Consider the following 24,075-nt stretch of genomic DNA (forward strand, 5'->3'; position numbering starts at 1 on the left):
GCCCCAGTCCTTGGGCCCCTGAACCCACATGGGAGACTTGGAGGAAGCTCTTATCTCCTGGCTTTGGATCAGCACAACTCCAGCCGTTGTGGCCAATTGGGGAGTGAACCAGCCTCTCCTCTCTCTGTGTAAACCTGACTTTCAAGTAAAATAAATAAATCTTAAAAAAAAAAAAATCCTCTAAAATGGGAGGCTGCACTTTGTGGTTGTCTTCTTAGGTTAAGAAGACACAATGTGCTGGGGTTGTGGTGTTGTGGCACAGCAGGTAAAGCCGCTGCCTGTGATGATGGCATCCCTCATGGGCGCCGATGCAAGTCCCGGCTGCTCCACTTCCAATCCAGCTCCTGGCCAATGGCCTGGGGAAAGCAGTGGAAGGTGGTCCAAGTGTTTGGGCCACTGCCACCCAAGGCAGAGGTCTGGATGAAGCTCCAGGCTCCTGGCTTCCGTCTGGCCCAGCGCTAGCCATTGTGGCTATCTGAGGAATGAACCAGCGGATGGAAAATCTCTTTCTCTCTCTGTCTCTCTCTGTAACTCTCACATCCCAAAAAAAGGAGACCTGATGTGCTTGAAACTGGTACTGAATAAAACTGCTGGTGATTTGTTTGTCTCTGCCCTGTTCCCAAGGCCTCTAAGGGTACTTGCTGTGCCTTGGTTGAACAAGGGCTGATTTCTTCAGTGTGGGACCCCTCAGGTTCAAGCTTTCGCACAGGCTCCTCTCGTCTCTGAGGTCATGAAGCCCCGTAGGCTGCTGAAGTTTGGACTTGGTGTTGAGAACGTGTGCCATTCACGTCTCCTGTGTCTGCTTCCAAATCCACTCATGTGGATGTGGGAACTCACTTCCTTGCTGGCTGGTGGAAGAAGTGTTGGCTTCAACCCACATGGACCTCTCCCTAGGGCTGCTCACAACATGGCAACCTGTCTCCCCCAGAGCTGAGAGAGAGAGAGAGAGAGAGAGAGAGAGAGAGAGAGAGAGAAGAGAGACAGAGAGATGGAGAGACAGAGAGACAGAGTAAGCCAGCACAAGGTGGAAGCTGCGGTTTTTTACAGCCTGGTCTCAACAGTGATACCATCACTCTGCCATATTGTTTTGGCCAGTAGCCAGAACCTGAGTCAGCGTGGGGAAGGACTGGGCAGGGCTGTGGGTGCTGGTGGGTGATCACTCGCCATCTTGAAGACCGGCTGCCCTAGAATGCTGTTAATGGGTTGGGTGACTTCATGGTTTAAACGTTTCTGTTTCTGTTGTGTTGGCAAAGGACAGCATGAGCAATGGGTGTTCACATTTGGTGTTCTTTCTGGACATTTGAAATAATGGAACTGCTCCATTCTGCTCGTGATCTGATAGTTTTGGAAGAAAGAGTTCAATTTTATTAGACTAAGTTTAATTAAGTTTGTTATTTGACAAAGTGTCTCAAGGGATGAAGGCTTATTAGTGGCTGCTGGCACAGACATGACATTAATGGTGTTAAGTGCCCCCATAATGCACTTACACTTATAGACAATTTCATATACCCAGAAAGTTTCTCCAATCTTGATATGTGGGATTTAGACTTACTAGTCTTTACTTTTTCCAAAATGATTAGATTTTTTCTCTTGAATCCTCTCCATTTTTCTTTAATTCTGTGCAGTGATAAATATGCAGATATCCTGCCTGTGCCAAAAATACCTCGCTTTAACTCACTCGATGGACTTAAACTTCTTAGGACTCCAGTGTCCCAATTATGCTGTGTACGGCAGAAGGGGTATGTGTGATAATAGGGCCTGACACCACACTGCATTTCATTAGCTACTTTCTTTATTAATTAGCAACCTTTGGAGTTTGATTTATAGATGGGCTGTGAAAGAGGCAGACAGGCTGAGAAATAATAAAATGAAGTTAGGACACCAAGTGGAGCCTCATGTTTGTACAGAAGAACCCTGAGTGCTGGTAGGAGTTGAAGAAGGCGTGTGTGGAGCCTGGCTTGCCCTTCCTTCCATCTCGGCCGGCCCTGGGATTGGAGGGATGGCAGCGCTCCGTGGGGGCGGAGGTGAGGATACGAGTTTAAGCAAGCGCGATGACCCATCATCTCGGCTTCTTCCTGGGGGCTCTGTCCACCTTTGGAGGGTGACAGCCGTGGAGGGAGGGTCTAAGCACATGAGTGACAACCACAGATGGACTTCAGCTCTCTTCCAAGGGACCTCTGTCCTCCAGCGACGAGTCAGAGGCCTTGGGTGGAGTTGCAGATGGGCCGGTCACACGGCGTTGGTCGAGCGTGGTGCGGGGAGGCTGCCCCAGGGTCACTCCCAGGGTTGATCATGTCTGTCTCAGCTTCTGGAAGCCTAGTCCTCGGAAAGTTGGATGGTAGTACCCCCGCCCCTCTGGTTTCTGATGTAATCTGTCATCTTGGTTATCACTTTCCATTGGAGGGAGGGATGCAGCCAGGTTTTTAGGGCTCTTTGGGAAAAAATATACATCATTACGTATATGGACTAGACGTGAAAACAAAGGTGTATTTAGAATGAGAAGATATCACCCCCAATTATACATTTTAAAAATTTGTCCAATGCCATAAACAACTAAAACTTGGAAAGCCAAAGCCAGAATGGGGGCCGGCATTGTGGAGCAGTGGGTTCAGCCACGGCCTGCGTGGCTGGCATCCCACACGGGCATCCCCTTTGTGCCCTATCTGCTTCCCTTCGGATCCAGCTCTCTGCTATGGCCTGGGAAAAGCAGTGGAAGTTGGCTAAAGTATTTGGGCCCCTGCACCCATATGGCAGATATGGATGAAGCCCCTGGCTTTGGACTGGCCCAGTGCTGGTTATTGGGGCCATCTCGGAAGTGAGCCAGCTGACTGATGAAAGATCTCTCGCTCTCCCTCTCTCCTTGTAACGCTGATTTTCAAAATAAATAATTTGTTTGAAGCCAGAATAGCTTCTGGCTGTGCATACTCAGGGAAGATTCTTCCTCTTTTCCAGCCGCAGACATCTGGTGCTGGGCGCTGTGGGACAAATTCTCACCCCAGTCTCACCTCCGGTCCTGTGCCTTCCTGTCCCTGCACTGTGGACAGTGGGGCCAGTGCTCCAGGAACCAGAAGCACAGTGGTCACTGCAAACCCAGGACTGTACCAGCTTCAAGCCCGGCCAGGGGATCCACACCTCAGCTTCCCCCCAACCATCAGACATTCATAACACACATACCCACCTGGCTCCCCAGGCGTGGGGTGTGACGGGGTGGGGGGGAGGACAGTCTTGGCCTGTGGTTACTAAGACATGGCACCTTTCCATGTCCTGCGAGAACCCATGAGCGTGAGAACACGGACTTGGGACTCCTCTCAATTGGTGCAAAGTGAGGGACCCTCAAGTTCAAGGTCATTAGTTCAAGGTCATTAGCTCCCCTGGAAATCTGCTGGTGGTGAGTCCTTGGTGTTTAGGCTGTATTCTGACCCACAGGCTGGACACACTGGGCCTCCACCTTAGGTCTTGGCCCCGGCGACTCGTACTGGGAACCCCGGAGCTGGGAGAATTGCAGGTGTCCCTGGTGGGCTGAGTCCGACTCAGCAGGGTTCAGTGTGCAGATCTTGTGTTTGGAGAAATGAAATCACGGCATGGATCCGGGCTGTGACGTCACTTTCTTTGTGCCCCTTCTCCTGGGGACTTGGAACTCTAATGGGGGTGAGGACGCTCAGGCCTTGCTGGTTTCCATGTGCAGCCGAGGAGATGACTCACGGGGACCTCTCCGCTCTGCAGGCAGGACCGGGCTGGCCAATGTGGCCCTGCAGGCCTTGAATGACTGAGCTTAGCCTTTCGAGTTTTAAAACGCAGGCTCCACTCGTCTGCTCTCCCGTCACAGGCGTTTTCTCCCCTGTCTGTGGGCATCAAGCGTGTGTCATGAGATGAGATGGATGTCCCAGGTTCGATTTTGGTTTAATCCATCAAACGTGTCCGTGAGCCTAAGGGATTTGTGTTGGACCCACCTTGGGGAAATTGTGTGAGTGGCAGGCGGGCAGGACAGGACGAGCGGGGCTCCGGGGACCAGGCTTTCTCAGGCGACCACGTCTTGTTGGCTTCCCTTCTCCCCAGCTCCAGCTGATTATCATCCCGCTAATGTCGCATTCCCTCCCGGTTCTGAGTGCAGCTTCTCCTCCCGTTGATGAATCCGCTCCTCGATGGACAGAGTGACGCTCCCAGCCCGGTGCGCCTCCAGGGCTTGCTTTCTGGTGCTGGTCGGATTCGGGCAGAGGCTGGCCTCCTGCTGTAGGGGACACCTGCCCCACGGGGAAGGCAGGATGGCTGACGGGGGAGCCGTTTCAGCAGGAGGCTGGGTGGGGTTTTGGCTTTCCTTTCCTCCTGTGATCTTTTCAGCTCTCATGTGCTCTACAGCCTCAAATAAAACCGTGAACGACTGACCTGCATGTTGAATTTAGAGGTGTTTGGGTGAAGATACACCCGAAATTCCATCTTAAGTAGATCTATTCAGCCAGCGCCTTGGAGGCTGGCCAGGAACGAACTCCCAATGTGCGACTCTGCGGCGGCAACCAGAGCACGCGCTCCCTGTGCCTTCAGCCTCCATGTTCAAGTGGCCGGCAGAACAAGCTTCCGGAGCTCCCAGGCTCAGCCGGGCTCTCGTGGAGAGAGACGGGGCCAGGCTGTGTGCTGGATGTGCAAGTCACCAGAGTAGCTTTCCTATCAGTTGGGCGTTTGACAAGGAGCCAGCACGGGTCCCCTGTGATGAACGTGACGCGCCCAGGCTGCTGCCCTGGGCACCATGCTGACAATGGTGCTCCATATGTGCCAGCACCGCGAAGCTCGCTCCTTGAGGAAGACCGTGATGCAGCCCGCGTCACCGGGAAGGGGCTGTGAGGTCACCGACACGCGGGCACCGCTCGGCCACGGGGACACAGATGAAGTTCGCGTGATTGGGCCCGGGAGCTTGTGGGATGGCCTCAACCACACTTACAGCAAACAGAAGAGACAGTCGTCTCTGAATCCAGAGAGAACTGGAAACAGGATGGGGAGTGTTTTGAGTGGGAGAATGGCAGCGGCTAAGACACAGAAGGGACCCCTCTTGCTGATGTTCATGGAGAAAATAAAACAGGATTGCTCGCCAGAGACTCGCCGGTCATCGGTTTCTTGATGCAGGTTCAGGCTCTCGTCCCCTGGTTCTGCGCTGCTCTGAGCAGTTCTGCACCTGGAAGGCAGGTGCCGTGGAGCACAGTGCGGGTTATTCTGACATCCTTTGGTTGCCCAGCGCTAGCGTTGGTCATCTCGTTTTTTTCTCATTGGACCTTCAGAAATAATGACCTCTGCCGCTTCCCCGTCACCCAGAAGGAGACACAGGTCCCACGGCTGCAACCTCCATGCCAAGCCGCTGTCTTGGGAGAGACTCAGGCCCGGTTTTCTGCTAGGCTCATCACCGACTTGTGCTCTTTGGCCATCACCTGCCATGCTGGGCGCAGCCTCTGCCGGTGCCCTGTGGCGTGCCCCTGTCCTGTGCCATCTCCACAGCCCCGTCCTCATGTCCCCAGGAGAGACGGGAGGCAGAGGCCAGGGCTCCACAGCCGCCAGGCACACAGTAGAGCCTTTGTCTGTCTTTGGCTCAGCTCCCCCTGTTGGGGCAGGTGCAGTGAGCATCCCTGTACCTGATCAATAAGAAACATTATTGCTAGAGACGCTGGAGCAGAGCCCAGGTGAGGTTTTGCTGAATGAAGATGACAAGCCTGGTTTCGGCGGCTCCCGCGGAACATTCTCAGCAAAAGCAAAGTCGGCGAGAACCTCTGCTCTTCCCCGGGACAGGGAGGGGGTGAGGCACAGGCACGAGGCAGCCTCCAAGGGGAAGCGCGTGGTCAGATCATGTCCATCTCCCGCCAGCCGCCAACCACGCTGCCATGACCTGCGAGGCCCTGCGGGAGCTGTTGTCAGCTCAGCCCTAGGCATTTCCTGCTCCTGCTCTGTGGGTGGCAGACGCACAACACAGCTGCAGGGCGCTGTGTCCTCTCTAGAATATTCTTCCCATGTGCCGCCGCCTCTTTTTGTCACTCTCTAGCTTAGTTATTACCTCCTCGCTTGGCTGTTTTCATTTCCTACTCCACTTTCCCGGTTTGCAGTTACACCTGTATAAATGTATCCTTTTATCTGTTGACTGCAGCCTGTTTGTCCACCCTGGAGGGGTATACCCTGATCAGGCAGGGAGCCTCTCCTTGACCATGACTTTCCCAGTCTCTAAAGTAAGCCTGGCTTGTGGGAGACAGTCGACAGGTGTGGAATGAAAACCGGATGGACAGCTTAGTAGGTATTTCGTGAAGAACAGAACCAGGAGCTCTCGAATGCTGGAACCAAGGGAACGCTCAGTGCTTAGGGCCGTGGAGATGTGGTTACATGTTGCAAACAGGCAGCACCCATCACAGCTACAAATATGCGCACTCGTGTCAACTGAAGCTCAGTGTTTTCAATGGGTGGGGGATAGTGGAACGACCCAACAGGAGGCCTGTCTCCAGGCGATCTCCCTGCAGAAGTACTCCTTTGAAGAGCGGTGCGCCCTACCTAATACCAGGAAGTAAAACTACTAGAAATGAGCACGCTGCGCAAAAGGCGTTTTAAGGCCCTACTGTGCGGGGAATCGTTCGCTACCTCTTCCGGGCTGTTTGTACAAAACAGGACAAGATGAGCTTTCTCTGCGGGCAGGGGGTGAGCGTGAAGTGTTTGAGGTTGAGCACAAAGGCAGGGGGCTCTTCCTGGCTGGGAGGATGTGGAGGACATAGAGGGGGAGAGGAAGAGGGGGAGGGGGAGGGAGAGGGGGAGGGAGAGGCTACATCATTGAGAAGAGGCTATACCACGGGGTGGGGACTTCACGGAGGGCCCCAGGGAGTGGGGATTGTGTCTGTGGAAGCCTGCGGTGTGCATCAGAAAGAACCCTCTGGCCACAAGGCCTTCAAAGAAGGGTGGCAGAGGTGGAGGCTGGAGGCCATCAGTCCTCTGCAGAGTGAGGTGGGGTGGGGGGTGGGGAGTGGGGGAGGGGAGGGAGAGCCGATCAGCTGGGAGGATGGCCTGGTGGCCGTGTGCTGTGGAGCCCAGCTGAGCGTCTCCAGCTGTGGCCTGCGGTCCTGGTGGCTGCTCAGCACTCACACATCCTTCGTGGCAAGGTCAGAGGAACAGTGGAAAATCGTGGCTGATTCCGCCAGGGGCAGGGGAGGGGCTTGGATGTGTGGGAGTAGGGGAGTGGGTTGAAGAAATCTGAGTTGTTTAGTTCTGCACAGGGAACAGAGAAAAGAAAAGAAAAAAAAGCCCGGGGGAGGAGTCCCTGCTGCCTTCCCAGACTGGGGAAGAGATAAGGGCCACAGCCAGAGGGCGGAGATGAGGCCCAGGGGCAGTGGCTCCCAGCGGAAGCCTGAGGGAGCTGAACCTGAGGCTGACGCTGACGTCACCTGCTGAGCCCACCTGCACGTGCAAGACCCTGCTGGAGCCCAGAGCTTTTGTGTTTCCTCCCATGGATGTCCTTTATCACGAACAGAGAGCTGGAGGAAGTGCTGTGGGCAGAGCCTGCGGGGGAGGAGGCTGCTGAGGTGGCTTTGCCGCCCGGGGCCAGAGCCTGGGCAGTTTCCACCCTCAGGTGCCCACCTCCCTTCTGCACAGAAACCTGGAGTTGGCTCTGGGCCACTGTGGCCGGAAGAGGAGACTGTTCTGGTCCCCGTGGCAGGATGCACCCCACCCAGTATTAAATGCTTCCTTCCTTCAACGTTGTCAGACACGGAGCTGGGCCATTCGGGGTCTGTCTGTCTACAGGGGTCCTTGTCCCAGTGTTCCTGTTCTGTTTCCCATCTTCACCCAACAGACTGACTAGCGACTAGCTAACTAGCCAGCTGGTCAGCTACCCAGTGCTCTCTGTCGGGCCAAAGGGTTTTATCAGTCATTGAGAAGTTAGGGATCTGGAGCAGAGACTTGGCCAAACTCTTTAAGAGCAAGATCAGTGGTCACAAAGATGGCATCGTTTGTGTCAATGGAGACCCCTTTCTTCTGTTGGTCTCAGAGCAGCGTGGTTCGGTGAAGAACTGGAAGGATCCAGAAGCCAAGTGAGTCGCTGGCAATCTCACAGCCAGCGGGGGCAGAGCCGGGCGGAGGGCCCTCAGATGACGTCCCTCCTGGGAGGGGCGCTCCGGCCCTCGCCCCTGCTCCCCTCACCCCAGGTCTCGGCGCCTCTACAACAGCGCTGCCCGAGGCCTACAATGAAGCAATCCGAAGCTTCCCGTGTCGTGCATGCAATGAACCCACGATGCTTTAATGTGTCCAGTTACAAAGGTGTCGCATCTCACTTCTGTCCACTTTAAAAAGTGGGGTTTCAGAAGACGTGGCATCGCGCGCGGTGGCTCCGGCCAGCCGCAGCTCTTCCCTGAGACCAGCTCGGGGGCTGTGCGCAGCGTGCTGAGGAGGAAGCGGGAGAGGAAGTGCCGTGAATGAGAGGCCCTTGCCGAGGCGGGCCCCGCCCCAGCTTCCCAGTCCTGCGGCCTCTCGGGCCCTTTAGTGCGGTTGTTTGTGTGTTTTGAGAAATGACCTCATGCTCACAGGCAGGTTCTCCTGGCCTCGGGCTGGGAACTCTCCCACCCTCGCGTCCCTGTTCCTGTACCCACACTGTTCCTGTTCTGCTCCCCCAGGGTGGGAGAGCTGTCTGGGTGCTGATGGGTGGAAGGCACAAGGCATGCTGGGAGTACAGAGGGGGCATCCATGCTGAGCCGAAGGCCTTTGTTGGTGAGCGCAGTTGTGTTTGAAACCCGGAAAGATCTGGACAGAGCTTTCCATGCACGGGGAGGGGCGGCTCTCAGGACCCCAGTGGTCTTAGGCAGGTTGAATTACCTTCTAAAGAGTGTGCATTGGCTGCACCGGGGGCTTCTGTTTCGCTCAGCGGGGAATGCAGGTCTGAGGCGAGAGTGCTCGGGGCAGTAGAAGGTAGAAACCCAAGCAAGGATTCTCCTCCCACTCTGTGTACCCCGTCAGTACCTTCAGGAGGAACCAGTGAGTGGGAGAGCAAACGCTTCGTCTTGGGAACACCCTTCGTTTGGCCCTGGCTGTCTCAGGTGAAAAGCTGTTTCCTTCTAGCTGCTTGTACTGTCCCACGGGGACACGCCACGACCTAACACAGTTGTGCTGCACGCACAGAGCACTGCCGTGCTGGGAGAGGCCATCTCAGGAGAGCAAGGCACGGGCCACTTCTTCAACTCTGCTGTCGATTTCTAGGACTTGGTAAAGCTTGCTGCAATCATGAGACATGCAGACACACACAGGGGAGCGGATACAGCAGCAGGCACTGGGGAGTGGCGGAGGGAGCCAAGGCAATATTTGTGTGAACTGTATCCAAAGACTGGCGCATCTTTAATTCCTTTTGCATGGGCCGACCTCCCAGTCCCCACACAGTGGAGGCGGGGTCTGCACCCAGTGGGTCCTGGGTCCTGGAGAATAAGAGCACGGGACTGAAAGCCGTCCTGGCTGAGCCCATCCCTGTGGTGCCTTCAGCAGCAGTCAGCACAGGCCATCTATGTCTGGACAGGAGCTGGGCGTGGCTTGGAGAGGCCTGCAGCTGCTCCACCCTTGCAGAGCCCAGGTCACTGGCACCCAGTCCTGCAAGGCCCAGGCGGAAGAAGGCCGTCGGAGCAGGTGCGCCTGGCTTTTGGCGTGGCGTCTGGAGAATGTGCAAGACACAGCACGCGGGGTTCATGGGCCACTTGGATCTTAAAGTGGTTGTGATGGAGGAGCTGCTGTGTGGGAGGAGCTCCGGGCGTGGGGGGGGGGGTGTGTGTGGTGGTGTCTGAAGGACACAGAGTTGAGCTTCTTCCGAGGGCGGTGCCCCGCGAGAGCCAGGGTGCTACTCTTTGAACCTGCATCTTCGAAAAATGGCGAGAGGTGCACTCCCTCCAAGAGATGGAGGCGGGGTCACGTGTGGGGTTTCCTTTCACGGGAAAGTGTGCGCTAAGCACTGCTCGTTGCACTTGGCGTGCACTGGGTATTTAATCTTCCTAACAGAAATCAGAAATTGATGGATACCAGGATTGCCCCCGTTTTACAGATGTGGAAACTGAGGCACAACAAGATCAAGTATAAAGTCACACATTCGATAAACAGAAGAGTCTTTTTTGTTAAAAAAAAAAAAGATGCACTAGATGGCCTTTCATTGTGTATTTAGTCACTGATAAGCTTATCTGTTCTTATTGCAGTGGGGAAATGTGGTAGACTCAGCAGTCACAGGGCTGGCACTGTGGTGCAGCAGGGTAATCCTCTGCCTGCAGTGCTGGCATCCCATATGGGCGCCGGTTCAAGTCCCAGCTGCTCCACTTCCGATCCAGCTCTCTGCTATGGCCTGGGAAAGCAGTGGAAGATGGCCCGAGTCCTTGGGCCCCGGCACCCATGTGGGAGACCCGTAAGACCGAGCTCCTGGCTCCTGGCTCCAGATTGGCGCAACTCTGGCCATTGCGGCCATCTGGGGAGTGAACCAGTGGATGGAAGACCTCTCTCTCTCTCTCTACTTCTCTTTCTGTGTTTCTGCCTTTCAAATAAATTAATTAATCTTTGGAGAGAAAGAAGAATTCAGCAGTCCCACATTCCATGGTGACCAACAAGAGGTGCAGCCGCAGGAACCAGTTGTCCACACTGTGTGCAGGGCTGGGGGATCTGCTCCACGTTTTCCGCGGAAGGCCGCCGAAGGCTGTGTGTTTGCCAGTATGGTGTGCGTGTGCGGGTAAATGCAGACAGCCGCATCTTTATAGTCGGATCTGCTGGGCCCTGGGCGTGGAGCTGTGGCTTCTCACACAGCTTCATCTAAATGCAAATTCCGAAGGCTGCATCTAGAGAGGAGAACGGAGCCTTAAAACATCCTGCACTTGAACTCCCAGGCTAGTGCTCTGCAGCCCAGAGGGAGGGGAGAGGAGCAGAGAGCCCGCAAGCCCGGGAGCCCCCAAAGCAGTGAGCCGCGGGGCCCTGCCCCGGGAAGAGGGAATCGTAAATCCAGGGCTGTGCCTCTTGGGTGGAAAGGAAAGCAGAGAAATCCTGCCTGCAAGTCATGGAAGAGGTTTGGCTTTAGTGTTTGTGACAGCAAAGCAATGCAGACCTAATTATTTAGATTAAACCCAGGATTTGGATGTTTGCCTGTGCGTGGTTAGTGACTGTGTGTGTCCCTTTAAGAAGAGGCTGTCAGTGAGGTTAGGGGCCAGGCTGGGGGCCCAGACAGGGCCAGCACCACTCTGCTCCTCCAGCCCGTTGAATTAAGATGGAGAACATCTTACAATACAGGTGCAGAGAAAGGATGGTCGTAGTGGATCGGAAACTAGGAGGGGATTCTGAGAGGGGGAGGTTAGATGAGCTCAGACTGCAGGCAGGTGCAGGGGTGGGGGGTGTGGTGATGGCAGCCCTGGTGGGGGGTGGCGTGGGGGGTGCTGAGCTAAGGCCACAGAGGAGGCTGTGGGGCTGTGGGAGCACCCTGGGGTGAACACTTCCATCCCCTTTCTGGGTGGCAGGTGTGCACCTGGGGAGGAGGGTAGGGGGACATCCTGGTGGCTGGGGACACCCACTGAGGGTGCTGAGCCCTGTGCCCAGGTTTGGTCCCTGTGAGGAGGCGGGCTGTGGGCAGAGACAGGCTGCAGTGTAATAAATCAATAAGTCGATGACCTCACAACCCCAGGGTGAGACAAAGCAGAGGAGCAGCCGTGGGCCGAGACAGGCATCGTGGGCAAAGCAGGGACATGGAAGAGAGCCGTGAGAGGAGCCTCTGGCATCCGTGTCAGGAGCTTTTCCCAGAGCCGGGCAGAGCAGGGCGTCCCAGGCCACGTCAGCACATCCTTAAGGTGGACCTGAGCTGGGCGTCTGGAGAGAGCAGAACACGCAAGAATCCACCACCTGTGAGCCTCGCACGAAAAGGCCGGCAGGCACTTCCCGTCTGCGGTGCTGCCCATGAACTCAAATGGAAAATACTGAGAACAAGCACTGAACGAAAAAGCAGCAGCATTTAGAGTTGCATGTTACTTCATTAAAACGTAATATTGAGAGCTACCATGCCATATAACTTTAACACTGAGGGAGTGCGAGAAGGCTGAAAGCTATTTCGGGTGGTGAACATACATTTTACGTCCATTTCATGCTCATTGAAATATGAGGGTCCTTCATCAAGTTCATGGAGAAATAGAATTGAAAGGTAAATTAATTTTGATGCAAAAGAATTTTAAAATCCATACATGGTTTTTTTCAGAGTATGTATTTTCTATGAGCTTTTTGAAATGTATGCACGTTATATGTGTCGAAACCCTTGTATATACATTCGAATGCATCTACTATCATTCTTTCGTTTGCTTATGGAAAGTTATTCAAACAGTACAACGAGGCGTAAAGGGAGAATCTGCCCTCTTCTCCACCCCAGACGAATCTGCACTTCAGCTTTTGTGTCATCGCACACAATGTGCACGAGTGTGCGTGCACTGGGGATTCCAGGTAAGTCCTCCCACTTTGTCACACGCCTGTGGATACACGGGCTTCCCACGTTAGTGCTTTTCCAAGGCGTCACTTAAACCCTCTGGGTAGATGAACGTGTCCTGTCGTAGCTCTCTGAATGCTGCTGTCTGTAACCAGTGCTATACAAATATTGGGGAGGGCTGGCGCCGCGGCTCACTAGGCTAATCCTCTGCCTTGCGGCGCCGGCACACTGGGTTCTAGTCCCGGTCGGGGCACCGGATTCTGTCCCGGTTGCCCCTCTTCCAGGCCAGCTCTCTGCTGTGGCCAGGGAGTGCAGTGGAGGATGGCCAAGTGCTTGGGCCCTGCACCCCATGGGAGACCAGGAGAAGTACCTGGCTCCTGGCTTCGGATCAGTGTGGTGCGCCTGCCGCGGCGGCCATTGGAGGGTGAACCAACGGCAAAGGAAGACCTTTCTCTCTGTCTCTCTCTCTCACTGTCCACTCTGCCCGTCAAAAAATAAAAAATAAAAAAAATACTGGGGAGGGTTTCTAAAGGTGGGATCAGGAGCGTGCGTCTGGCCTAGCGGTTGGGGTTGCCCAGTCCACACTGGGTGCTGGGTTCCAGCTCTGGTCTCACTCCAGCGTCCCCCTGCTGTGCATCCCGGGGAGCAGTGATGACGGCTCAGGTAGCTGAGTCCTGCCACCCATGGGGGAGCCCTGGCTTCAGCCCTGGCCCAGCTCCAGCCATTGTGGGTGTTTGGGGAGTGAATCAGTGAATGACAGTGTTGGGCCATTCTCTCTCTGTCTCTCTGTCTCTCCAGCCCTGCTTCCCACTCTCTGCCCCTCTCAAAGAAAAGTGGAATAAAATTTTATCAATGGGCGTTTTGTAAAGACTTCAATATATTCTGCCAAGTTGTTTTCTAGGACGTTATTCTTGCATTTTTATTCTAAGTTTGGTGTAGGATACCCAGCTTAAATTTAGATTTATTTCTATTACATTACACACTATAAATATATATATTTGTTATATATTATAAATATATAAGTGTATTTCTGTTAATATATTAAGTATACTTAGATATGTTGATTATAAGCTTGTATTCCATGTTCAGTTGATATTTAACAAGTCAGTAGAGCTGAGGAATTGGCTAGGGAGGACCTGGGAGCTGAGAGTACACGGCGGCTTCAGGCTGAGCACCCGAGGCGGTGGGATCTGTGGGTCCACGCGTGCTGGGGCCTGGATCGGGCTTCATCCGTGTTTCCCACCCAAGGGCAGAGAGGGGAGGGAGGCCAACAAAGAGCTCTGTTGGAGTCTTCTGACCCCCACCCCAGTGAGTGCTGGAGCCTCCCCGTGGGCTGGGGAGAGAGGAGAAGTCCTAGAAGGACAGCAGAGAGAGAGTTTGCTTTTTGAGAGTTTGACAACTTTTTCGAGTCAGGAAAGCAAGCAGGCAGCCATCGCCTGTTACCTAAAGAGAACCCCGAATGTAGCACTGACCGTGGGACTGTGTCAGAGGGCCCAGAATAATGATCACAACATTTGGTCCACAAAAGGGTTCCACAGAAAAACGAGCGTGGGATTTGAAAACACTGCTATTCCGTGACGTCCTGACAATTCATGTTTCCCACTAGCATATTAATGTGTCTGAGATGCCCAATAGAAAACCCCCGTAGCTTCATTTTGCTCAGTATTTTGGCAACGTGTTTAACCGGCGAGCTAGCCTCTTGTGACACCTGTTAGAGACGTGCAGAACGAGTGTTTTCGAGAACGGTGGTCTATCACGTGAAAGACTTCATCAGAATCTTTTGTAGGTACGGTTTCCTGGCAGCTATATTAGAGCTGCCGACTGACAAGACTGCTATTTTGGGAGCTGACAGGGAAATGAATCACGCGCAGTCAGACGGCTCCCCCGTCTCCCGTCTGTGTTGACAACACCTCAGCACCAAATTATACCCAGCCAGGCCCTCTAATTACGAGAGGATGAGGAGGGTCCGGGATGCTCTGCAGATTCCTGGGCACAGATAAGGACCTCCGGGCTTGGAGAGACTGCGCCGTGCACCTGTGCTTTCTGCATCCGCTGGGGTCGGAGTGTGTGCGCATGCGCTGAAAGAGAGGTGGAGCAGGCAGGCAGCGGAGCCCAGCACCGGGAAGCCACCACAGGACACAGCCGCTTCTGCTCGCAGCCCCCAGCTCCCGGCCCCCAGCCCCCCGCCCCCGAGCAGCTCTTGGCCCGATGTCAGCTTGCACTGCCTGGTCAATAATGGCTGGCCGAGCTCCGTTTGTTCTGCCTTCCAGTAATTAACAGGAAATACCTTAATTAGACATCATTATTTTTTAAATTATAAATAGCCAAGATCAATCTCCTTTTCATGTCACCCGCTGCTTGTGTCTTACTCCAACTTCATGATGGTACAAATGATTTCTGTTAAAGGATGTCAAGCTTGCAAGTTCTTGTACTCATCTTTGTAGCTTCATTGCTTGCTTTTGATTGCAAATCCGTGTGTATTGACAGTTTCATCAGATGCATGCAAGGTGAAAGGAGCGGCTCTGCCCTCCTCCAGTGCCCTGTCGAGGAGGAAGCGCTGTCGGCATTTGGTGCGGGCACTTCTGGATTGGGAAAAACAAACATTCTCAGTGTTTATCACATTTATGCATATGTGCTCTTTTTTAAATAAAGATTTATTTATTTATTTAAGAAGCAGAGTTACAGACAGAGAGTGGAAGAGACAGAGAGAGAGAGAGAGAGAGAGATCTTCAGTGTGCTGGTTCACTCCCCAAATGGCAACAATAGCTGTAACTGGGCTGATCCAAAGCCAGGAGCCAGGAGCTTCTTCCGGGTCTCCCACATGGGTGCAGGGGCCTAAGCACTTGGCCCATCTTCCACTGCTTTCCCAGGCCACAGCAGAGAGCTGGATGGGAAGAGGAGCAGCTAGGGCTCAAACCAGTGCTCAACTGGGATGCTGCTGCCACAGGTGGAGGTTTAACCTGCTCCACCAAGGTGCTGGCCTCTACATATATAGTTCTTATGTCCATAAAGATCTTTTCCAGTGAGTCATATGTTCCCAGAAGTTGCCTTTTGCCTCTTCACAGTATGTAAGCCCCATTGTACTGCAGTCCAGTGTTGGGATCCTGTAGACCAGTGTTTTGTCAGTCGCCCGTATGTATGTAGTTACACTGTTATCTATTTTTTTTTCTTCACAAACAGTGCTCAGAATGCAGCATTAGCCAGTGCAGTTGCTCCGTTATCACTCCTAAAGTTGACAAACAAGTCAGTGATCCTCGAAACACATTTATCTCTCACAGAGCGGGGCACTGTGGTGCAGCGGGCTAAACCGCTGTCGGTGATGTCGGCATCCCACATCGGAGGGCCGGGGTCAAGTCCTGGCTGCCCCACCTCCAATCCAGTTTCTTCCTAATGTGCACTCCGGGAAAGCGGCAGAAAATGGCCCACGTACTCGGGTCCCAGCCACCTGTATGGGAGACCAGGATGGAGTTCCTGGTTCCTGGCTTTGGCCTGACTCAGGACAGCTGCGGCTGTTTGGAGGGGGAACCAGTGGATGGAAGACTTTGATCTCCTTCCCTCCCTCCCTCCCTTGCAAAAAATGTAACTTATAAATTCATTAAGAACACTTTGTTTGACACGTATGAGTTCAGTACACTCTGATCAGTCATATGCATGTGCAAGTATGAGATACACAAGGAATACATACCGTCTGGTACATGCATGTATGACATAGTGTCCCATGTTCTGACTACATACAAGGAGCCTGTGTGGTTGAGTGCCTGCAGGTGTGCAGGTGCTGTTGCTCACGGGTCGCCCTGCACTTCAGCGAGGACTCCAGTTCTCCTGGCCGTTAGTGTGTAGCTTTGGTCACATCACTTCCCTGTGCCCACTCACCCTCTTCGGTCTCTTGTGCGGTCGGACGCCTCCCAGCTCCCACTGCTCAGCGTGTGGAATGGCCTTTGCATCTGTAACGCACTTTGCTGAAAGATTGCTCTTCCCACTGATCCCTGGGTGGTCCTTCAGATTCACAGCTCCTAATGTGTGCTTGCTACTGCTCTTTTTAGTTTTCAGTGCAGCCACTGATTTCTTTGAGGGTGTGTATCATGACTGCACGAGTATATGCAGTTGCTGACTTCACAGCCTATGTAATCCGCACCAGGAGGATGCAGCTTCATAAAGATTCTAGCAGTGTACTCTCTTCTCCTAGCACATAGTAGGTGATCAGTAAATAGCGATAATAATAAACCTGGCACACTACTTCACAACACTGATGCAAGTGTTACATTTATGTTGTTAAAGATTTTTATGTATGAAAGGCAGAGGTGGTGGGGGGAGAGGGAGAGGGGGAGAGAGAGGGAGAGGAAGAGAGAGAGAGGGGAAGAGAGAGAGAGAGGGAGAGAGAGAATGAGAATATGTCTCTTCTATCTGCTAGTTTATTCCCTAAATGCCTGCAACAGCTGGGACTGGACCAGGCTGGAGCCAGGAGACTGGAACTTCATAGGTCTTCCACGTGGGTGTCAGGGATCCAAACACTCAGACCATCATCTGTTGCCTCCCCAGGTACATTAGCTGAGAGCCAGTGGGAAGCCTAGTGGCTGGGACTTGAACTGGCACTCAGATACGGGATACTGTGACTTAATCACTGTGCCACAACACCACCCCCTAGGAACACATCTCATCCTCTCTGCAGTCCTGCAGGCTGACAGTCCTGTCATCCAGAGATGGTTAAGCCACCTGGCCACAGTCGCAAGCCTGGTCAGTGGCAAGAGTGGGGTTTGGATATGAGTGGTCTGGTTGCTGCATCGGAGTGGGTGCATCTGTATTGTCAACATAAGAACGTCGGTACATTCCAGTAAAGAGGAAAAAAGGATTAAAGACAAGCAGCTGCCCACCGTCTTATTTTGCCCTTCATCATTTATTGCCGTAAGGCATGTTTGCTCTGTCCAGCCTTTGAGACTGTCACTAATCATTACAGTCATTAACTTCCTCCTGTTCACTCTACACCAAAGCACCGAAGATGTTGGGAAGTAGCACATGTCTGTTTACCACGGGGGAAAAGGCTGCCTTGAACAACTTCAAAGACAGCAAACGAAGGTGCTTCAGTCTGGCCGTGGGCCACCAGAGCCCCCTCCAACAAGCTGTGGTGGCTTTCTGCTCTACGTGGTTCCCCACACTCTCCCAAACACTGAGCACGGTTTGTCTTTTGCGTTCTTGTCCCTGATGCGTGTTCCTAAGGAGAGTGCTGGTCTTCAGGGCGGTACATATGGTGCCATGGTAAAGGCTGGAGAGCAGTGCACTTGCTAGGTGCTTTTTTGCAGAGAGCTCACCCTGGAGCAAGCCCTACTTGCGTCGTCTCCCCTGTGGGGAAGAGGCCAGGGTTCTTGGCCTTGTAGGCTGCGTGATGTGGGGGCTCCCCCAGAGCTACACAGAGAGCTCCGCCTGTGGTCCTCTCTACCCGAGCCGGGCACAGGAGGGACACTGGCATTTCTTGGCTTCTTCTCGCCATCCCTGAGTGCGGTGACTGACGGCTCACAGTGTCTGAGAAGGAGCAGGTGCAATACTTGGTTTCTACCCTTACAGAGCATGTAATTGTGTTGTCCATGCCAATAAACACAACTTAGAGGTGAGCAACAAATGATCGCGTACTAACCTGCGTACTACAGACCGCAAATAACAGATTAGCAAGCGTATGTTCTGAGTGGCGTCTTAAGCAGGATGCTAAGGCAGGCTTCAGGGAAACCACAAGAGGAGACGTAGATGCCTGTACGTGAGAAAGCCAGGGTCTGGCTGCAGACACACAGCCTGAGTAGAGCCTGCAGGGTGTTCAGCACTTAAACAGCAGGGCCAGGAGGTGCGTGAAGAATGCCAGCCATTCGGGAGATGGCCATTTTCTTTCAATGAGGAATGATCCCAGGAATAAAGTCACTTAGGTCAACCAGCAGGTTTAACAGATGGCTGAGAGGAGACGCCACACACAGGCTGTGTGGGAGAGCAGAGAGGACTGATGGAGCAGGGCTCAGTACCCCAGGCGTTCACGCTCAGGTTCAAGGGTGAGGAGAACTCAGCTCTGAAGCGCTGCTTCATCTGGTTCGACCCGGTGTGTTCTGCCGTGGCAGGTGGGACAGTATTTAAAGGGCCCCTTGTGAGAGCCTGTGGCCGTCACAGCTCCACGTTGGCCCTCGAGAAAGCAGAATGGGCAGTTGCTCTACGGTGGGCAGGTGGTTGGCTGAGCCCTGGCTCTGTGCCTCCGCTCATCTACCACCAACCCGGGGGGCCCAAGAGGATTCTGTAAGCGGAGCTCACCGCTCTCCTTTAACCCCTCGGCTTTCTCCCCTCCCAGGATTTGTGCAAGACGTGGAGTCCACCAATCAGAGCTGGCGATCTCCCGTCCGTCAGATGCCGAAGTCTCTGGATGCGTCCCTTGGACGAGCAGCAGCAGAGGTGGGAATCCGCTTGTTTAGACCTGCACCTCACACGAGGAGAGCATCCGTGCTCCATGGTGCTGTGTCAGCTGGAGACTGTGCGGGGTTCGGTGCTTTCCACAGTGGCGACACACGGGCATCAGCTCACAGATGCTTGCTGTCATTGCTTTTACTTTCCGGGGGTGGGGGTGGGGTTGGGGGAGCTCCTTCCCACCCAGGATGCCTTGTGTGCTCAGGGCCTGAAGAGCTTTGCAGATGGAACTGTTTTACCCATGCGCAGTCAGGGCCTGTGTGCTCGGGCCTGAAGAGCTTTGCGGGTGGAACTGTTCTACCCATGCGCAGTCAGGGCCTGTGTACTCGGGGCCTGAAGATCTTTGCGGGTGGAACTGTTTTACCCATGCGCAGTCAGGGCCTGTGTGGCTCATGGCAGTCACCTTAAGGATCTCGAGTGAAGCGAGCAGAACGTCTCGTTAGCATTCAAGTGCGCTCACCGGCTGCTGCTGCCCGCGTTTGCGCCCCAAGTTGAAATCCCAGGCTTTGACCTAATCCTAGGGACTTGAGAAGGCTGGAGAGCTCCAGGCCTTGCCCTCCGCTGGGCGGCTGCTGCGGCTCTGGGTCCAGTCGTGGCTGTGTCAATGGCGGCAGGTCGCCCTGGAAGCTTCTACAGTGGTGTCCTGGAAGGACCGTTTGCTCTTTGCCATGTCCCACACTGCAGGTCTCAGGTGGCTTCCCGGGATGAGTGCTCCTTGGACCTTCAGGTGTTTCTTGTCGGGAAGACAGAATGGGGTGCCGTGGGTTTGCGAGGTCACGTGTGTCTCAGAGGGCCTCTTGGACAGCCCCCAGCGGACACACTTGTTAATGGGTTTTGGCGTATCCAGGTTGGCTTCGAATGCGGCCATCCCCACATCTGTTTCCAAAGTGATCTTTCTCCTCCACTACGGCGGAGTTCTTGATAAACCGAACGTAGTTCTAAAACCACTTGCCCTACCTCCCCATGTGGCTCCCTCTGGGCCAGATGTGGGCGGGGCTGAAAGGAAAAGAAGTGGGGGTGGGCCGGCGCCGTGGCTCACTAGGCTAATCCTCCACCTTGCGGCGCCGGCACACTGGGTTCTAGTCCCGGTCAGGGCGCTGGATCCTGTCCCGGTTGCCCCTCTTCCAGGCCAGCTCTCTGCTGTGGCCAGGGAGTGCAGTGGAGGATGGCCCAAGTGCTTGGGCCCTGCACCCCATGGGAGACCAGGAGAAGCACCTGGCTCCTGCCTTCAGATCAGCGCGGTGCACCGGCCGTGGCGGCCATTGGAGGGTGAACCAACGGCAAAAGGAAGACATTTCTCTCCGTCTCTCTCTCACTGTCCACTCTGCCTGTCCAAAAAAAAAAAAAAAAAAAAAAGAAGAAGTGGGGGTGGGACAGCTCCAGGATGAGACAGGACCCAGAGGAGAAAGTGCCAGCCGCCCACATCCTTTGTTTCTTGCTCAGGAAGAAGCCAGGAGACAGGTCCTGTTACGGAGAGGAGTAGACACTGGACTGATGAAAAATCTGCAGAATGCGTGGCTTTGATTTAGAAACATCAAGATTATCTCGTTGCTTTGCCTGTTTTGGGCAAAAGATAGATAAACCCTTTTCCTTCTCTTCTCCAGATTTTCAAAATTGTAAACTAGTTTTAAAACTTTTTATAAAAATGGCGTCATGTACCGGGTACCGTTCTGTGTCCGTTTCTTTTGCTCCAAATCACGGTAGAGACTGGCCCAGGTCTGGATGCAGCCAGGGTCATGCCTCCACACTGCTCATGGTATTGCACTCCATGAACGAAGCACAGTTCACGTCTCACAGGTTCCCCATCTACACCCAAGTACGTGTGTAAGCCGTGTGCTGTTTGACTCAAACACATAAAGCAGTTTCCACATCAACCAAAAATGGCAGCACGGAGTCGGCTTCTGAAGCAGGTGTCGTGTGTTGCAGTACATCTGTGCACTGGGGTACCTGGCACTGAGATTAGACAGGGCGTCATCTCACAGGGTTTTCCTTTCCATGTTTCGCGTGAGGATGCGGCAGAAAGACACAGTTGGGTCACCTGCAGGTGGAAATCCAGGTGCGCTCCTCCTTCGTGGTGCAGCGTCATGTATGTTGCGTGGTCTTCTGGGGAGTGAACCAGTGGATGGAAGACCTCTCTCACTCTCTCTGCCTCTGCCTCTGCCTCTCTGTAACTCTGCCTTTCAAATAAATAAATAAATCTTAAAGAAGAAGTAGTGTCAGGTTGGAGGCCCCACCCTGTCTCAGAGTGGGGATGTGGAGTAGCAGGGTCACCTGTGGCGGGAGTGGAGGAGTGAGCCTGGGACTACAGTACCCCTGGGAGAACCACCCCAAGTTTCACTAAAGCCCTGGAAAAGGATCACCAGGCATCTAGGGGTCGCTGGGATGCATCAGTGTTGGGGGGTAAGGAACCCAGGAAAGGAGACGGCGCCACCACGGCCCGTCAGCCAGGGGACGACACACAGGTCTGCCTGGAAGAGACGGTGTGTGCAAGCCGGGGTGGCAGCAAGTGTGTCCGTTAGCCGAGGCCTGAGAGTGAAATGGCGCTGGCGAGGTGGGGCTCAGAGGCTGAGCCCGGCGAGCTGCCAGAGGAGCAGCGGGACCACCCTTGCTGGAGCAGGCAGAGGGGAGAGTGTGGGGGGGGAGGGAAGGCGGTGCGGGTGCTCCACGCTCCAGTGAGGTCCTCATGGAAAGGGGAGGGGAGAGGAGGGGAGGAATGAGCTGGCTGGGTCCCTGCCGCCTGGGCACAGCTTCTTTAGGGGAGAAATCATTTGTATGCTGTGAGTGACGCGGTGAGAAGGAGGCGATCATTCCAGAAAAGAGTGCAAGGAAGCACACTACAGGCTGTTAAGCAGAATTAAGTTTTCCCAACTATAAATGGACGCGAACCAAAAGGGAACGATGCACAAGGTTTGAAACCAAGAAAGTCGCAGGTCGCATGCCCAGCCCCAGCCAGTGACTCCCCAAAACACGCACCGTGCATCCTGTGTTTTCTCAATCGCCATATTTGCACATGTATATAAAGATACAAAACATTTAGAAATTCACGAGGAGAGAGTTTATAGCCTGGTCTAAACGTTTATTCACTCGGTTCATGGTTTATTTTCACCCAAGACACCTATAAAATAAAAGATATTCCCAGGAGTGGGATCCCTGCGTGCAGCATCCCATCAGCCTGAGCGGCGAGGGCAAGGAGCCTGCTACAGCCGTGGCCCCAGTCCTCTGTACCACAAGGCTGACCCGGGCCGCCCATCGCAGCCGTTTAAGCAGCCATGAGGGTTTGCTAGCCCTGCCTCCCGTGGCTTTCTGGAAGCACCCTGTGCGCCCACGAGTGGGTGCCGCCTTTTCCTCCTCTCGGCCATGGTTTGTGTTTGTGCAGAGAATACTGGCTGTGCTTCCTGAGATTCACAAACCCTCGGGTCAGTGTATCTTCCACATTCTTCCCAGCTCTGTTGACCAGAGAGGATGGGAACAATGTAAACAGCCGCGGCTACTTCTTGTTCCATCAACAGAGGCAATTAGTAAGTTTCCTTCTGTGTAAAAATGAAAAGGAGAGATTCTAGGGAGCAGGAAAGCTTCGCCCAGCAGTGAGTAAAGCACGTGGCCCTTTCTAAAGTCACACAGTGAACATCAGCTGTCCAGACTCACTTGTTGGATTTCTTTTTTTAAGAAAATAGTTTGCTAACTGTTTATATTTCTTGCAGTTTTCCATTTGCGACTAATCTTACTGTGTCGTGCTTTGTGTAAGGAACGTAGTGCTGGCACTTCACACTTGTAAGCAGTGCTTTGTACCGTGCAGGGTTTTCCAGGTCTCAAAGCCCTTTTAATCCTTTGTCTCATTTGAACTTTTCTGTGACATGGCCATAGCAACGGCCGCTTCATAAACCGCTCTGACGCTCAGACAGACAGGGGCTCGCCCGGCCTCTCTGCCGGTGTGGTGCCCATGCAGCCTGCCTGCTGGCGCTGGGAGCCCTGGCCCAGCCACACTGCCTCTCTGGGCATGCTGGCCTCCATTGCAAACCCATCACACTGCCAGAAAACCAAACCCGAAGTTACCCTTTGCACCTTGCAGGCTGGCTTTGTAAGACCGTCCAAGAATTTTGTTTCTTTGTGAGTTTAATTTCACTATCAATATCCTTTTCAGTCATTGGGTTAAGGATCATTATTGTACATTTAACATAAGCCCGATGTTGCCCCAGCTTCTGCTGATAAAACAGGAAAAATCGTGGACGTGGTCTTGATGCCCGAGGAGTCTGCAGTTCCAGTAAAGAGCTTGTCCAGTGTCGGCTGGGTCACAGAATGTCGCCCGTCTTGGCGGGTTGGAGGGAGACTCTTGGCGAGCCATCTTATGGGCGAAGTCTCCCGGACCGTACTCCTGAGGTCATCGAGTTCAGTTGGTCAGTGGCGCAGGGGAAGCCTTTCATTAATTTTCTACAATGGTCTCTAGCGGCGGTGGTTACAGTTTGGCACCGTTGACCTGCTCCATCCCTCACTGGGGTTGTCTGTTGTGAAAGGCGTGGACAGCACAGCTCTTGAAAAGTCCAAGGGCCAGGGTATTGAAGAATCGTGCAGAGACTGTGGGAAAACTATCGCTAAATAAAAGTGTGGTGCTGAAACGTTACCTAACAGTGGGTGACAATTATTGAGTGCCAGGTTTATGGTGAATGGTTTGTAGGAACTGGCTCACTCATTCCTGAAGGAAGGCACACTCATCATTACCTGTTCTGAAATTGAGGAATTGAAGGTGAGAGAGAGGGTTGGCACTGTGGCATAGAAGGCTAAGCCTCCACCTGCTGTACCAGCATCCCATAGGGGCTCCCGTTTGAGTCCTGGCTGTCCAGTTCTGGTCCAGCTCCCTGCTAGTGCACCTGCGAAAGCAGCAGAAGACAGCCCAAGGGCTTGGGTCTGTGCACCCATGTGGGAGGCCAGGAGGAAGCTTCTGGTTCCTGGCTTCAGCCTGGCCCAGCCCTGGCCATTGCAGCCATTTGGGGAGTGAGCCAGCAGATGGAAGACCTCTCTCTCATCTCTCCCTCTTCTCTTGCTGTATCTTTGCAAAAAAAAAAAAAAAAAAAAAGAGCCTGAGAAAGAGAGAGAGTTTAAATGATTTATCCAGGAAGTGTTGGAGGTAGGATTTGAGCTCAGGCTGTTAACCCCTTAGTTTAGCTTCTGTCACTGTGTTACACAGCTCACCCTGAAGGGCGCTTGAAACCTAGCGTCACCAAGCA

The 24,075-nt window shown here is 53.7% G+C and overlaps 1 long non-coding RNA gene across 8 annotated transcripts in view; it reads left to right on the forward strand.

The window, feature by feature from the left end:
* The window catches only part of LOC149126002 (uncharacterized), a 151,511-nt gene that overhangs the window by 47,061 nt on the left and 80,375 nt on the right, over positions 1 to 24,075 (forward strand). For 4 of the 8 annotated variants that reach the window (XR_016235103.1, XR_016235107.1, XR_016235104.1 and 1 more), the window contains 2 exons: positions 18,741 to 18,841; positions 20,297 to 20,508. This is a non-coding gene — a long non-coding RNA (uncharacterized LOC149126002). Of the gene's footprint in view, positions 1 to 18,740; positions 18,842 to 20,296; positions 20,509 to 24,075 lie in introns of those variants that run through there. The other 4 variants (XR_016235108.1, XR_016235106.1, XR_016235105.1 and 1 more) reach the window with 1 other exon arrangement.

This window comes from Oryctolagus cuniculus, chromosome 6 (assembly GCF_051225735.1).
Source record: "Oryctolagus cuniculus isolate XC-2025 breed Fujian yellow rabbit chromosome 6, ASM5122573v1, whole genome shotgun sequence".
Lineage (NCBI taxonomy): Eukaryota > Metazoa > Chordata > Mammalia > Lagomorpha > Leporidae > Oryctolagus > Oryctolagus cuniculus.